General features: G+C 40.2%; 1 long non-coding RNA gene across 1 annotated transcript in view; it reads right to left on the bottom strand.

Moving 5' to 3' along the window:
- Positions 1–13,123: 13,123 nt before the first annotated feature.
- Positions 13,124–16,731, bottom strand: part of LOC102378567 — a 127,622-nt gene continuing 124,014 nt past the window's right edge. The window contains exon 4 of the long non-coding RNA XR_325216.2: positions 13,124–13,545. This is a non-coding gene — a long non-coding RNA (uncharacterized LOC102378567). The remainder of the gene's footprint in view (positions 13,546–16,731) is intronic.

Here is a 16,731-nt window from a genome sequence, read left to right as displayed (position 1 = left end):
AAAGTGTACAGATAAACTTGTGCTCATCTAAAACGTGTTTTATAAGGAACTGCAAACTAAGATGAAGGAGATTTAAAAAGGATGAGTGTAAATGGTGAAAATGTGAACAAAGTTTACATAAGAGGTGGAGCTGGAACTATCTCTTTACACAATGAAAAATCCCTATCCTAATCAGACACTCAATATAAGTAAGCTTCACATACTTTTTCATGCTGGTCTGGCTCACCTCTATTCTTAGTCCAAAGCTGTTTATTTTAGAGGACCTCTCCAAGTGAAAAAGTACATCTCCCACATAGGTAGATTAATCAGCATGTTACTTTATATTGCCTAGAGCTGTGTGTTTAGTAATTGGATAATTTGTCTTACCCTTCACAATCATAGTAAAGGGAATCAGCATCCTTGCCACTGAGATGCAACAGTTAGAGAGCTAGACTCATTTTATCAGAATGGCTGCTCATTTATTAGTATGTTACTTGACACTCTGGAAACATGATTATGGACACTGCGTTGGTCAGTCAGGGGAATTATTCCACTGAAAAAGACCTTGATCAGCATTATGCATGTAGGGTTATTACAAGATAATGCAGCCTGAGTAATGTGTTGACTCGAGGTGTGCATAATAAAATGCAAAACTACAATTAGCTCTTGGGCTCTAGCTTCTGTTACTGTTCTGACGGTGAAAAGCAGCCTTGGCTGCCCACTAAAGGATTCTCTCTGTGTAGGGGAACTCTTAGAGCCAATGAAGTGATTCTGGGGCATGTTTGCTTCTTGTTCCTGGAGCAGGGGACAGGTCTGAAGTAAAAAGGGCATATTTCTTTGTTCTTCCCTTGGCCCTAACTATTCACAGCTGCTACAATGTCTTGGAAATGAACAGCTGGTATAAATTAAAGGATTCTTTAGGCTGCTCTAATTTACACTAGGTATCATCTGCTCAAACAGGCAACCTTAAGATCATACCTCTCCAGAGTTTGGCTAAGCATTTATTGCCTGTTTATTTTTCCATTCTATTTAATACACTCAATAATATGAAATTTCTGGAAAATACTGTACTGCATCAAATTATGTTTCATCTTTTGGCCTGTCTAGGCTTTTATACAGTACCCAATGTAGACCGAAATAATTCCAAAATCTAACTAGATGCACAAAGAGTAGAAATGGGATATGTTTTGAGAAGAGGTACCTATCTAAATACACAGGAAGTCAGTGATTCTCTTAAGTTTTCAATCAAAAAATAGTTACTTCACTGAATTTTAAAAGAACCAAACTGGGTTGAAAAGAGGTGGAGAAGGGCTAATGATATTCAGCAAATGTTTTACAGCTAGATTGAAGGCAACAAAAATATTGAATTTTGGCCAACCCTAATGACAGCACAATATTTCATGTTTTTCCAGTAAACTCTTAGGATGTAGTTGCATGCTATAATTGGTACATGCTAACTCTAAGGAATGTTAGGCTTTGTTAAAGTTAACACATGCTGTGAGAGCAGTTGCACATTAAAGGTCATTGCCCTCTCAAATATGTACAGCTCGACCTGCCACTAGATGTCTGGTGAACAAAGGATGTGGCTAGGAATTGCTGAGTCTGCTCACCGCCTGTCTGGCTCACTGGCTCTCTAACCACAGTATCAGCCAGGGGGAAGGGGCAAGGAGGAAGGGAGCAGAGTTTGGATCGCCCCTCCCCTCCATCCTGGATCACTCTCCTGCTCCTCGATCACACCACTGCCACTTGGATCATCCCCTCAGCCACTCAGATTGCCCTGTGCTGCCCTGATTGCCCCCAGTATTTAGATCACCACCTAGCTGCCCAATGAGCCTAAGAAATGGCAGGGTCAGTGGAGGGAGAAGATAGTTCCCCCTCCCTGCATATTCTTAGGTTCTCTGCAACCTGTGGTACCCCTGCACACCCAGATCCAGCTCATGCTCCCCTACCAGGCCCTGAGGATACCCACTTACCCATCAGCCCCCACAGCAATTGACCTGCAGCTCCCTGCATGTGGGGGAAGGAGCAGGAGTTGGTGGTTGGGCAAGGAGCTGCCAAGCAGCTGTGGCAAATCATAAACCTCTTCTGATTGTAGACTAATATAGGGGGTCTGCCTAGCACTTTCAAACTCCTAGTGCTTCAGCATGTGTAATGAAGATGCTCTTACTGTTTTGTATCAGCACTGTAGCCATCCACTGTAAAGTGACATAAGAATAGGAGCAATTACTTGTATACATTGACTGTGGTCTGGCCAAAATCTGATTGCTACTTAAAATATAGTTCATCATGTGGAATATCACTTGAAACTCAAACTTGAAAAGAAAAAGCAAGAATATGTTATTTTCTATTTTGCCACTAAAAATGTTTACAACATGGTATATTTTAAAAGTGGTAAGGTTATACGTTGTATGAAATAGGTGAAAAATGGAAATGGAAAATATCATATATACTTTAAATACAAATGACATACCTAATATAGGATTAGAAGACATCACATCTTAGGTTGAATATTCACCTGGAATATTCAACCTAAGAAACCTGGAAACAACTATGAAACATAAATATCTATCCTTTCTTGAAAACAATTTACCTACAGAGTGTAAAGAAAATGTGGCACGTATTACTATGACATATGGTTAACTTTATGTGAGGAAGACAGGTTATGCTTTAAATCAGTGCCTCAAGGAATGAAGACTACTAATATCGCTATTACGAGGCAAATTAAATCATGGTATAATTACACAAACAGATGGATTTGGAAAACCTTCTAGTTTCTATTCAACATTTCAATTGGAGTGAAAGATAACTTGAGACCTTTTCAGTTATAAAATAGCAATGAGCTAATGAATGGAATTGACAAAATGCACCAGCTAAGCCTAGTGAAATCAATTGAAGGAAATCAAAATATAACATCTTATTCTGCATATAGAGCAACATTAATATAACTCACAGATTATAAATTTAAATTCAGAAAATCTGGGAAACTATATACCTCCTATATACATACTGAACACAAACCAGGACATTCTATTACCCAAACAATAGAATTGTACATCAAACCATTTTTTCTAGTTTTAGATATGCTTTTTATAATAAATATACTATTTTTTATAAACCAGACCTCATCCTGCAAAGTTACCTTACATGCTTCAAGTCAATGAACCTGTTTGATTCAAGTTAAGCATGCAGATCTTCTAATTGAGAGATAATAGTTTTAAAGTTAGACATTAGGAAGATAGAGCAATACTGAAAATGACTATATACAGCAAAAGCTTTCTTATCTGGCATTCAGGGGGAATGTGGAGTGACGGTTAATCAAAATTGCCAGTTATCTGAGAGGTGTCTGTTCGGGCCACTGCCCCTCCTGCTGTGTCCAGTGCGTCAGTGTGCCAGGGGACAGGGAGTGGGGCCTGAACAGAAATTATAAGTAGAAAGGAGGGAAGTTTAATTAAAAGTTTCCTATTCCCATATCAATGTGTGCCAGGGGACAGGAAGGGGGGCCTCACACAGGCTGCTTTGCCCTGGGCTGTGGGACTTACCGTTTCACTTTTGCTGTGTCAATCTGAATGCAGGTTAATAGAGCATGTGGGTTAGAAAAGTACCAGATAGCACAGCTTTTACTGTACTGGCATACAGAGATGACCCAAGTAGGGTGCGGGGCCTGGGGCAGATCGGCCTGTGCGTGGCCCATCCCCTGGATGCAAGGAAGCCGGCTGATTAAGTGGCGAGGGGGAGAGTGCCAAGCAGCTGGACATGAAGTTGGCAGTGGCACGAAGTTGCTGCAGCTGCTCCACCCGGTTCCGCAGGGGCCCCCAAAGCACAGGGCCCAGGGCAGTCGCCCCAATTTGCCCCTCTCAGCAAATGACAGTTAAATTATAAACTTTCTTAGTAATTCTGCCACTAAGTATGGTGTGTTTCATTAATTAGTCAACTTGTAGCTGTTATTCCTAGTTACTCCGGGTAGTGTTCGGGGGAACAGGGACTCTACCATTCCCCGCTGGTCCCCCCTAGTAAGTTATAGATGGCTACCAGATCCCCTCTCAGCCTTCTCTTGTGGAGGCTGAACAGGTTCAGGTCCCGTAGCCTCTCCTCATAGGGCCTGCCCTGCTGCTCCCTGACAATGCGAGTGGCCCTCCTCTGGACCCTCTCAATGCTGTCCACATCCCTCCTGAAGTGCGGAATCAGTAATGACTCCAAGATCCCTTTCTGCTTCTGTGCTGGTGAGAAGGGAGTTCCCCATCCTGTAGGTATGCTGCTGGTTCTGTCTCCCTAGGTGCAGTACCCTGCACTTGTCAGTATTGAATCCCATCCTATTCTTATCTCCCCCCCCTTGTAACCTGTCCAGATCTAGTTGTAGCCTGTCCCTCCCTTCTAGTGTGCCCACCTCTCCCCACATCTTAGTGTCATCCACAAATTTGAACAAGGTACTTTTTACCCCCTTGCCCAAGTCTCTGATAAAGATGTTGAACAGTTCGGGCCTGAGGACCAAGCCCTGGGGGACTCCATTGCCCACATCCCTGCAGGTCAAAAATGACCCATCCACCACTCTCTGGGTGTGGCCCTCTAGCCAATTTGCGACCCATCTGACGGTGTAGTCATCAATGCCACAGTTGTCTAGTTTTTTTTAATGAGAATGGGGTGACAGACAGTGTCAAAGGCCTTCCTAAAGTCCAGAAGGACTACATCTACCACGACACCTACATTCAAGGATTTTGTGACCTGATCATAAAAGGCAACCAGGTTGGTCTGACAGGACCTACCCCTTATGAACCCATGTTGGTTTCCCCTGAGCATAATCTTCCCTGCTAGTCCCTCGCAGATGTGCTCCTGGATAATTTTCTCAAAGAGCTTCCCCAGGACCGAGGTAAGACTAATGGGCCTATAGTTACCTGGGTCCTCCCTTCCTTTTTTGAAAATAGAGACAACATTGGCCTTTTTCCAGTCCTCTTGCACCTGGCCAGAACACCACAAGTCTTTGTAAAGCCATGCCAGGGGTCCTGCAATGACCCCTGCCAATTCCTTCAGTGATGCTGTGAGTTTTAGTGATGCTGACTGTACAGCAGCTCATTACTACTGCACAGGTATTTATTACTACTGGGCAGTAGCATCACGTTATGCTTCATGCTCCACAATGCTACCACACAGTTGTAAACAGCTATTGTGCAGTAGTAATGAAGTAGACCTGTGTGAAGTGGCTAGTATTCACTTTAGATTTAGATTCGGCCGATTCAGAGGACAGGGATTTGATTTGGTGATTCAAATCACTGTCTCAAATTGATTCAGCTGAATGTGATTCAGAGATTTCGCTGCTGCCGGATCTCTGAATCACCCAGGCCCATCCTCCACCCACTCTCATAGTGCCGCAATGGCTGCCCCACCCACCCCAGCTCCTGTCACTTTAAAAAAAAAGCCCAGACTTAGGGGATGTTGCTGGGCAGGGGGCGATCCCCACTGCCTCCCACTTCCCAACACTGTGTGAGGGGCTCTGCATGAGCCCCCCGACCCCGACGTTACTCCCCCAGGCCCCTCCATGGCTGGCCCACCCACCTCAGCTCCGGCCCTTTAAGAAAAAAAACAAAATGAGAAAAACCCCAGACTCACTGTTCCTGGCTGGCAGACGGAGTGATCTCCTCTGACTCCTTCTGCCCCATGTGGGGCTCTGTGTGAGCCCCCTGAAGACCCAAGGCTGCTGCAGGAGTGGAGAGTCCCAGGGTTTTTGTTGTTTTTGTTTTTTTTTCCTTAGAGGGCTGGTGCTAGGGTGGGCAGGGCAGCCATGGGGGGAGGGCTGGGGGGGCCAGGGGGCTCATGGAAGAGCTTCCCCATACAGCGTGGGGCAGTGGGGATGCCCCCCCCCACCACGAGCCTGGGGGCTGGCAGGGGTACCTCCATGGTCCCCTCTCCCCTCCTCCAGCTCCCCCGCCCCCACTCCTACTTACCAGCTCCAAGTCTGGCTGCAGCTCCCGGCTGCAGCCACCAGGGACTCTCCGAATAACTGAACCTCTCCGAATCTTTTCTGAAGATTTAGAGAGCTTTGATTCAATTTGGACCTATTAATTGGTCCCCTGATTCGATTCGGATCTGGAGATTCAACCTGATTTGGTGGCCGAATCTCCTCTGAATTGAATCACCACCTAAAGCTTCGCACAGCCCTAGTAACGAGCTACTGCACAGTCAGCATCTCGTGTAGACATGGTCTTTATACTAAAAGCGAGTACATTTCATAAAATTATAAATATAATGTTACCTTACAAATCAGTAGGTTGTGTAAATTCTGCATACATCTTCTAAGTGTTAAAAACAAAAAGAAATACTTTTCAAATATCTGAAAAGAAATGCATTCCTGACATGGTAAAATATACAAATTAGCTAAATTTCTACCAAAATAAGACTAAGTGATAAAAATAAAGCTTGTAGACTGTACTGAATCTCTGTCTCTCTCCCTCTCTCAGGGTTTTATACTACTGCCTGCACCAGAGACGATAAGTACTTTCCATGCAAAATCAATAATGAAAGCAATAAAATGGTTCATGTAGTCTCTTGCACTTCACCCATTTTTCAAGAAAAACAACTCTGCTTTGGGTCAGGTTGCAAGTCTTGGTATTTTTAGGTTTTTTCATTTCCTTTTCTTTGTTTGGGTGGGATTTTTAGGGAGAAGCCTGTCAAAACAAACTGACGTATACTCTAAAGAGAAAGTATTAATAAAGATGCATTATTGCTAGGGAAATGTTTCAAAATTGAAAAACAGAATGTTATTATAATAGCATATGATCAAGTAAGACGGTTAATATTCTACTGTATAAATGCAGTGAACACAGTCTACTGAAGATGAATTTTAACTTCCAGGTCCCTCAGTTTCAAAGTATTTTGAAGCCCAACTTTTCAGGAGGGTTTAAATGCCCTGCACAGAACTTGATATCAATAACACTCTGACCCTTGAGTTGGACTCGGGATTAGGTCTGTGCTTTTACCTTCGTAAATCTATAAATAAACATTTTAGCAAAGTATTTTTAAAAGCAAAACAGAAGTAACATTTGCGGGTTTGTAAGTAACTTTCCTCAGTATACATCTTACAAGATGCACAAGGCACACATTTTTCAGCAGAGAACCATTGCTTTTCAGACATTAGTCTGTCAGTTATCACCACCGGTATTTCATTAAGTGGTAAGCAAAAATACTGTATTTACTCAAATCCAAAACAAGTACCGCCCCCCACCCTCCACCAGCAATTATATGGGGGAAAAATATAGCTTCAACATCCATTCAAGCTAAGCCACCACCTACCTCAGACCAGGGTAGCTCATATGGCAGAATAAGGGATATGCAGCCAGAGAAGCATGGAGGAGAGCATCCAGTGGTGGGGTGGAAGAAGCATGGGGGAGTCCATGTTACTTGTACAAGGCTGCTCACCACCCTCCACTTGCCTTCTGCTCCAGCTCAGTTCCTCTAGTCCTCATCCAGCCAAGCCCAGAGCTGCTGCTATTTCTTCTGCCCAGCAGAGCAGGACCAAAGCTGGATCGGGCCACCATTGCTGATGGCCCTGGAGCCAGAGCATAGCAGAACAGCAGAAGGTAGAAGAGAGAGGTATGAGTGGGGGAAGAGGGGCAGGCACAAAGGGCACAGGTGGCAGAGGTCAGGAACAGGAGGGGCAAGGGGCATGGGTACTAGCAGCTGGGGGAGAAGGGATTGGGGGTCAGATATGGGGGGACAGGCGGCAAAGGTCAGGCATTGTGTTGAAGGGAAAGCATGGGGGCACATGGTCAGACATGGGGGGACAGGCAGTAGGGTTCAGGCACAGTGGAACAAGCAGCATGGGGGAGAGGGGGCAGACAGCAGGGGGGCAAAATGGCAGCGGGTTAAGCACAGCGTGGCAAGGAAGAGAGGGAAAGAGCACAGGGGCAAGGAGCAAAGATTTGGCCTCTTCTCCCCACCCCCACCATTGCTTTCCCAGTACACCAGTGGAAGGATGATTTAAGCTGATCCTCCAATAATTATATTGTATATATGGAAAATTAAAATAAATTTATAGATTTTCTATGCATATAATCTAATTATGGTAGCCTTAAATTTGAAATTGTCTTGAATTCAGATAAATACAGTAACTGCAGATATATTCCACCAACACCATATATCACAGTAGCCTCAGGAGGGACTAGAAACACTGAAAATGATTAACTCCCAATTTAATATTACTTTAGGCTGAAATGTGCGTTTGCTACCAGTCTCGTTTGTAAGGCAATACTTTTACAATGTTCCCCAGGAAACAGCCTGTGACTCTAAGAAGAAACTCGGTTTTCCCCTGTTTTGATTGTGAAAGTAATTGTAGTGGCAGTGGAAGGTATTTTTGATGATTTCTATGCCAGCTCTATACCTAGCATAAGATAAATCTCATGGCATATCAAAGCCATAATTCCTCTTGTTCCCTAGCCCAGCACAGGTGTGACACAGTTAAGGCTTCTTCCCAACCTGGCCCTTAAAAGGTAAGAAAATCAGGTTCAAATTTTAAAAGCAGGGACTGGAATTTAGCCACACAATAGCCCAATAATTTTGAAGATTTATAGTGTGGTTAATCCCCCTTCATTGCTCAGAAAAGCTAAACTCAAAATTTTAATCCTAAAACAATTTACACATCTGGTTCACTTTATACCCTACAAGTTATTTTATTGATTCAGTTGATAGGAATGAGATCTATTTAAAATAAAGAGAGTAATATCTGTGTTTGCTAAGATAAATTTTAATCCTGCCCATTTTACTGAAGTTCTAAAGTTCAAAGAAGATATTAAGTAACCTTAACTACTGAAACAGCAAAGAATGACTCCTGTAATAAAATTAGTCTTGTCTAGTTTTATATACATACAAATATTGATAAATGTTTTACATACCTGATTATTATTATTTGCTATATTTAATATTCCATCCAATTAAAACTATAAGAAATAATACATCTTATTTTTAGCTGCAAATACAGTTTTTGCCATTTCAGTAAGGTGGAGAATTCAGTGGGGAGGTGCATTTTTCTTTTTAAATCACAGAATTTTTGTTTGCATTTTATGGATACTTGTGTTAGCGTTTTTTGTATTTTTTTTTGTGTATATCTTACGTTATTTGTTGAATTGCTATCCAGATAATGATACCTACAACAACAAGCAGAAAATTGTCTGAACATTAGTATTCCTATCCCATTTCTGAATTATCTATTCATTATGACAATTTTGACCCAAGGAATGCCAACATTCCTAGATCAAAATATTTATATCAACTAACTAAACCAGATCAAAACTTCTTATTTTGGTTGTTTACAACTGAATTAGATCAATTAAAAACTGGTATTCTCTCTCTCCCCTGTTCTCCTATAAGATCCAGGCTCACTGACTGGAGTGCATTTCTTGATGCACACTACGTGGCGTTCTCACAATGAAATGTAATAGTAAAGCCAGGTTGGGAACTGATGTGCCACATGAAAAACATAGTGTGTCCAGCAGCTGTAGCCCTCAGATGAGAATGGCAACCTGAAGCATTTAAAATACATGAAGCACCCATGAGAACAACAGTAGCTGAGTCAGACAGATTTGTGTTAAACTGACCCCAAACAAACTGTTACTATTTAGTTCAGTAATCCAGTTCTTTGATATAAAGTACCCAAACAGAAAATATTTCAATTCCCCTTCCCCACACAAAAATATAAACATTTCAACAACTTAGACTTTTTTTTAGTGGAAAAATTAAGCTTTTATATTAAATGCATTTTTGTAGACAAGTTACTTTGATGGCAAATTTCCAATCAGCTCTAGCAGGCCACTAAGGCCACAAAGTTTTCCTGTAATCTTCAATGGAAGTTGAGTATACTAAACAAATTGCTGGAGACTTTTTGATTTGTAGGACAGGGTCATAATTTTGGAATATTTTTGTTCTTCTCTAAAAACTAAGGGCAGGGATTTATTAAAACATGACAGCTTTCTAAAACACAAAACTAAAATAGTTTGGCTTTCTGTACCATTCTGTACTGAATATGCTTATAGATAATGTGTTATATAAGGAGATGATTACATTTATTGTGGTTTCTTAGTAAGCCTGGCCCTAGGCAATGGAACTCTACTCTGAAGTAGGTACTAAAAGTACCTAAACTAAGTACTAAAAGTTTGGGTCCTAAATTCTGAATTAGATATATCGGCTAGAGACAAAAGTTAAATTCTGAATTAGATATATCGGCTAGTGACAGTAGTTGACTCCCCCCTCCCCCCCCCCAAAAAAAAAACAAAAAAACAACAGCACTTACGCTCAGCATGCCCCCATGTTGACCACAGTGCATGCCCAAGAGAGGAAGTGTGTTAGTTTGACTGGCACCCCAGCGTCTGTATAGATTGCCCTTCAGCAGGGCTTTTTGGCACTTTTATCTAAAGTTGATTCAATCAGCTATTAGATAAAAGTGCCAAAAAGCCCATTGAAGTACACGATCTACACAGACAATGGGTAAGCCAGGTCAAACTAACACAATACCTCTTCTGGGCATGCACTGCATTCAACACAAGGCTGTGTCAAGCTTAATGTAAAGCACTGTTTTTTGAGTTTTTTTCTTTTCATGTCTGTAAGCAGCCTTAGACAGAAGACACCCAGTAATATTCAGAGATGCAACTTCATAACGCCTTTATGAAAATCTTGAGTTAGGTTATCTACGAAGTCCCTACCTCCTATATTTGATTTGGATTACTTCAAAGCTAATACACAGAGTCCAGATCCTCCACTGAAAGATGACCCTACATTGATTTATACTACTTGGGAATATGGTCGTGAATGGTATATAGATTTTATTTGTTGAAAAACAAATTAATTTGACATATGATTTGAGCTAAATAAGCAATATTCTAATAGCACTAATTGATTTCTTAAACTGATAAACACAATAAGGCTATAATTAATTATCCATTTTAAAGGAATTTTAGTGGTCTACTGAAATAATTAAAGAATAATTGCTATCTCTAAAATGAAAACCATGGATCCATGACAGCAGTAGCTAACCGCATGATAATTTAGGTAAACTGAGACAGTTTGTCAGCTAATACAAATCACCTTAATTCTACTGAAAACCACACAAATTTATTTTGGGGGGAAAAGAAGCTTTAAGACTAATAAAAAGAGATATTACAGTCATGCATTCACATTCAATAGAAATTCCTTTGAAGTGGATTAAGTTTCACTTCACATAAACGAGCCTTCTTGATATTGTTCTTCTATGAGAAGAGAAATACAAGTATGTAAGAGGATATTGGCAGAAGTTTTAAAATCATTTAAGAACATTTTTGCTCTTTGATCTGACTATATTTCTGGGTCTCAAGCCCTGATCTAGCAAGGTACTAAGTACATATCAAATTTGAAGCATGTGAGCAGTGAGTAACTTGAACTAGGTTTTTGTGCTTATCTTTCGAGCTCTTAAACATGTCATGATGAATGAGGGAGCATCTCTTTTGTTTTTGCTGTCCAGGATCCACAATTGCAGCATTTCTCACAAGTAGTGGAGCATTCCATAACAAAAATACCCTGTAAAGACTGCTTTTTCAGCAGCAAGTCATTATATGGAAAATAACTTTCTAAAGGAGAAGAATGACCTAACATAAACCTTGTACATCCATTGGAGGTGCATATGTTTTTAGGAAAAAACAGATTCATTGTTTTCCATATGTTTAATTTTACTGCTGGTTGCACAAAGCTAGTGAAACTATGATGTCATTCCTCATTGCAGAAGATTTTAGTAAACATTTGAGCTGGAATCAGAATGTTGAAAATCTGAACCCTGAGCAAAACATGCCGTGGGTGGAGTTTTATCTTTTTCCAGTAAGACTGGCAGAAGAGCACTTCTAACAGCACTAAGGTAGAGTCCATTTTGGGGTGCAGATCCTACAGTTTACTCAAAAAAAATATTTATAATGACTTTTTACGGTGACTTTTATCTCTAATTTTATGATTGGGGAGGGGGAAGGAAGCAGTCGGGGTGAAGGGGGAGGGGCAGCATTGGAGGGCAGGGACAGTTATGTGCTCTGAAACTAGACTGATAAATGTGAGCACCTTACCTAAACTACTGGATGAAAATTAGATATCTTATGCCTACCAAATACCCTAATAAGTGCTTTCTAGAAGCTCCTCCATTTCCAAATCAATACGTGTTTGAATGGTTAAATAGAATGTATATTCTCCCTCAGCCACATGACCTGGGAAATCTACTAAGAGTTACTGCCCCAGTATTTCCACCATATTTAAAACAAGACTAACAGATAAAGATGCCAGCATGCAGTGAGATATGCTAGCAGTGAGACTTTCTGAAAGTTCCCCCCTTTAAGATTAATAAAGCACTCCTTTGGCCTAGGAACTTATCTGTCTGTGGTGCAAACCTAGAAAGAATGACAGGCCATTACTAGACTGAGATTCATTCTAAAGGGATATGCAGTTATCATGGGCACATAGGGTAAGACTCCTTATTCAGGCATAACTTAAATCACTATTTGTGATCTTGTTTGTTCTTTGAAGAAAATGTATCTCTCTATTAATGGGAAATTTTAAATATTAGGGTAATAAACAATAAATAATCAAGCTTCTTTCTAACAATTCAGAGCCTGTCCTACATACCTTGGGTATATTTGCATTAGTTGCACAAAGAATAAGGGTGAAAATCAAATAAAATGCTCTTGCCTTGCATTAGTGTTTGCTGCTTCATTTTTTTTCTTTTATATTATCACATACTATGTTCTGTTTTAATGTTTAAACTACTAGAATAGATAATCTACAGTATGTTTTTAGCAAATATAAACAATATACATAATGTTATTTTATTCGTATTTTTACTGTTCATTTTACTACAGTGTTTTAGTGAAAGTTGGAAATAAATTACTACTACTACTATTTTGCTGAAGAAACTAAAAAAAACAACAAACCAAACTGATATCAACTGAGATGTAAAAATAGAAACAGAACTAAACCACAAAATATCAACTAGTGTTAAGGATTTAATTTAATAAAATGATTCTCTTCGTAATATACATATTTTATCCAGGATCAAGGCTTTGGATTTACATTTGGATGAGTGTCAGTCACTGTATCAACCTTGTATGACTATTACAAGTAATTTAATTATGTATGTATCAGGTTCAATGTAACAATCATTCTTCATCCAGTCAAATGAGCATCTTTCATCCATTTGTTTGTCACATGGCCAACATGAAGCTTTTCCATAGTCGTATTTGCTTTCTAAATCTTTGTTTTCCTATTTCTTTTGAGTACAAGAATAGCCGGAAGTTAAGCAGAATTTAGACCTGGATGGTATTTTGAGATTAGTTCAGGGAGAGATGAGCTTTGGAAGGCAACAACCTACTTTGTCAGGTATATTTTCAAAGTATCTGACAAAGCACATTGTTGACGATGAAAACTCATACCTCTGAACCAGTTCTTCTCTAAGATGCCATCCTGCCTTTTCTTCTTTCTTCTCAATGCTACATTACATATTTCTATAATTTGTCTCATTGTCAGACTGTCCTTCAATTTTTGTTAAATGCCCTTTTGCATAATGTTGTTTTGTAGTAACTATAAGAAAAGCAAAGAAACAATTTACCTTTTACTATAGCCACCATTGTAATTACGGTCAAATGCATGCATGAAAAATAAATACAATATGTTATTGTGCCATTCTATGAGAATGAACATACAATAGCTGTGTGTACACAAGAGCAAAGTACACAGAAACCAATAACTCTTTCACAAATACAGTTTATGAAAGCACCGGTACATGGTAAATGATTTGTACCAGATGATATTTTTTCAAAATGAAGAACTGTTACCAAATGAAATCTATTTTGTATAGATGTGGTCATTACATACTAAATTTGCCCTCACATTCTTGGTAGAATTACCAAGGGGAGGAGAAACAAATGGAAGCACAGAAATGAGCTTCAGAGATAAGTTGTGAACTAGCCACCTTGAAATTGTCACCACATGCAGAAAAGTTGATTTGTACTGTTGTTGATGCACAGACAAATGACTTTGACTGAAATTGCAGCAGAAATGAACTTCAGAGTTATCACCATGGAAACATACTTCCCTGAATAAAATCAACATAGAATGATCTGTGTTGAATGGATTTTGAAATGCTCACAATCCTTATGTGGGAAAAAAGAGATAGAATGAAGTTGTGAATTTTAAAATGATATGATGTGTCTCTATGCACTGACTTGGGAACAAATGTACTATACTATTTGGATCTTGAAAATTGTAAGCATGATTACAAGCAACAAAAGTTATTATGTTAGGTCACAATCCAAAGCCCATTCAAAGTCAATGAAAGGGCTTCAACAGGATTTAGGTCATGTCCTTCTCTAGTTGTAAGTAGACCCGCTATGATATTCTTAGGAAGCTCCAGGCTTTGTTGCAGTATACACATAAAAAGCAAAATCTCTACTAAAAGGTTTGTTGGAACCTGAAAACTGCTGAGACTATTATGGTGCCACGCATTCTACATATATGCACTTGTTAGCTCTGAAGATGTAACTATACCACCAAACCAAACTACCAAAATAAAATACATGAAGGTAAAATAACAGGTCAACAACTGTTTTATATCAATTAAATAAGAATGCTGGAAGCTAAATCAAAGAGGAATAAATGATTTCTACATAGAACTTGTATAAACATTCATTTTCTCCTGGGAGAGTCCAATGTTTAGTTGTTTTTTTTTCTTAGAGTAAAAATGGCAGTTTCAGGGGAAAAATAACCTGGGAACAACCACAGTTAAATCACTTACAAGAGAGTTCCTCTTGGGAGAGCAAAGGTCTGTACATGCCATAGCTTCTCTCAGAAGAGAATATAGTCCTCTAACATCATCTGCCCCCAGCACTAGCAGGGAGCAGAACATGCCCCCTTCAAAGACCTTACGTTTTGCTTCAAGAAAACACAGGCTGATCATAGGCAGTTTGGGTCACCGAACTAGGGCTACCTTATACACTGCTGCCATCTGCCACCAGGCAGGCTAAGGGAACCTGCAGAGCATGCCAAAATGTGTGCACAATCATCCCTTTCTCTCCTTCCTCCCCCGACAGCTGCACAGTGTCAGCACTGCAAACTTCAGGGCATCAGCATTCAAATTTTTGTACATATGGCTCTAGGTAAGTTTCTCTTCTGGGTAAGTTAGTCAAGGGAACAAACCTGGGAGAATTCTCCAAGATGACTTGAATATGTGTACACAGCCATAGACTCAAGAGCTGATATAAGTCAAATTGAAAAGTCTAAAAATCATGAATTGAGATACTGAATTAATAAAAATAATAAATAAAAAGAAAATATCCATACATTTACAAAGTATGAAAAATACATAATAATCAGAAATTGAAATATTAAGTTTCTTTATTATAATAATAATAATAAAGTAACTTAATATTTCAATTTCTGAAATATAATAATAATAATAATAATAATAATAATAATAATAATAATAAATTGCCAAGACTAGACAAAAATAGTGGGACAACTTGGAGTAGCAGACCTCATCTGGTGAGCTAAAATAAGAAATTAAATGATAATTAATACAAACCTGGGATTATATTTTCTGATAGATTTTCAACACATCATTAAGTAAAAAAATTATTTTGTTGCTTGTTACTTACGTGCTTGTTACACATTGAACTTAAACTGCTACAATGGTGATCAGTGACAGTGCTAGCTCAAGTTTGAAGTAATAGAACCTACAGGCTAAAAACTGTCTTTGACTTTCCCCCACCTGCGCAGTGATGACTTGCCACTAGAAGGCTGGCAAGTAGTGGGGGCATGGCTAGGGCTACAGATGTTACTTACCACTTCAGCTCTGGTGAGCCAGGACAGGCTTCTATCCTTGTGAGAGGAGTTGGGGTGGGAGGGGTGGGAACATGAAGCTGCAAGGCATGACATAGAATTAATGGGATGGGGAATGGGTAATGAAATGGGAGGTGGAAAGAAAATAGGGGTGGAGAATGGGAGGAAAGGGAAGGAAATTAACTACTAGAGTATAAAATAAAAAGTAGTAAAAAGAAAAAGAAATAAAGAGGAAGTAAGTTAAAGAAGGTGTCATGTTTTAATAAATTGGAGGTGATAGTCATACTTCCCAGGGTAGCTGGGAGGTGGGAGCGGTGAGGAAAGGTGTGGCGAGGAGCTACTGGCCTTGTCCTGGGAAAGAAGCCCCAGCTCAGAAGGACCTCCACCTGACTCAAGAAGTCTATGGGTCAATGAGAGGCAAAGCGCTGCTTGACCTGGTACTGGCTACTGGGGATGACCTAGTCGGCGACCTAGTGATGGATGGGAAGCTGGGGGACAGTGACCATGACCTGATCACCATCCGCCGAAAAGCTGGCAAGTCAGTCAGCAACACAGAAGTCCTTGACTTCAGGAAAGCCAACTTTGACAAGCTCAGGAGGCTTGTCAGTGAGGCCCTAAGGGACCATGACCCCAGGGAGAGGGGAGTTCAAGAAGAGTGGTTGCTCCTCAAGGGAGCGATCCTCAATGCACAAGCTAAGTCTATTCTATCTCGGAGGAAAGGCAGCAAGAGGGCACAGCAGCCCCCCTGGCTCTCCAGGGACCTAACAGACTTCCTGAGGCTAAAAAGAAAGGCCTACAAAGGATGGGAGTCGCCTCCAAGGAGGATTATTCTGCACTGGTCCGGTCCTGTAGGGAGCAGACCAGGAAAGCCAAGGCTGCAACTGAACTCCAGCTAGCTTTGAGCATCAAGGACAATAAAAAGTCCTTTTT

This window comes from Alligator sinensis, unplaced genomic scaffold (assembly GCF_000455745.1).
Source record: "Alligator sinensis unplaced genomic scaffold, ASM45574v1 scaffold1578_1, whole genome shotgun sequence".
NCBI lineage: Eukaryota > Metazoa > Chordata > Crocodylia > Alligatoridae > Alligator > Alligator sinensis.
Note: the sequence above shows the minus strand (reverse complement) of the source record. Positions and strands in the feature narration are given on the sequence as shown.